At 41.6% G+C, this 558-nt stretch overlaps 1 long non-coding RNA gene across 1 annotated transcript in view; it reads right to left on the reverse strand.

Moving 5' to 3' along the window:
* The window catches only part of LOC116705028 (uncharacterized), a 4,795-nt gene that overhangs the window by 985 nt on the left and 3,252 nt on the right, over positions 1 to 558 (reverse strand). The window lies entirely within an intron of this gene.

Here is a 558-nt window from a genome sequence, read left to right on the forward strand (position 1 = left end):
ATTGATCCCAAAAAAATGGGAAATTGTGGTGTTACAGCAGCAAAATCAGTCACACAGCACATAATATGAATATAAATGAAATACTAGGATACAATATACAGTAAATAATAATAATTATAATAATAATACTAATAGGAATAATATATAAACTAGATGGAACTTGACCTACTAGCAAAATCACTTGTTCATGTTCATGTTCCTTCCATGTGTAATTTCACTGAAACAGTAAAAAGAAAAAGTATAAAAAGTATAACATTCAAGATTGTAATTTGCTCGTTTGGGACAGCCTCCTCGTGGCTGGCTGCCTCAGATGTCTGTGTGTCCGGCCAGCAGCCTCCGCCAGGAGCAGACTGATGTCTTATCAATACACTAACTGGATAGTTGGATTAACTGTATGAGCTGGTGTCAGGTAGGACGGAGCACCGGCTCGCCTCAGACTGACACAAACAGATGAGACGAGCTGCAGGGGAACGGCCGCAACAATGGAGACACAGGGAGCTGCCCCGCCTAATGCCCTCCATGGTAATTGTATTGGCTGTGTGTGTGTGTGTGTGTGTG

The sequence above is a fragment of the Etheostoma spectabile genome, chromosome 17, assembly GCF_008692095.1.
Source record: "Etheostoma spectabile isolate EspeVRDwgs_2016 chromosome 17, UIUC_Espe_1.0, whole genome shotgun sequence".
In the NCBI taxonomy this organism is placed as follows: Eukaryota; Metazoa; Chordata; class Actinopteri; order Perciformes; family Percidae; genus Etheostoma; species Etheostoma spectabile.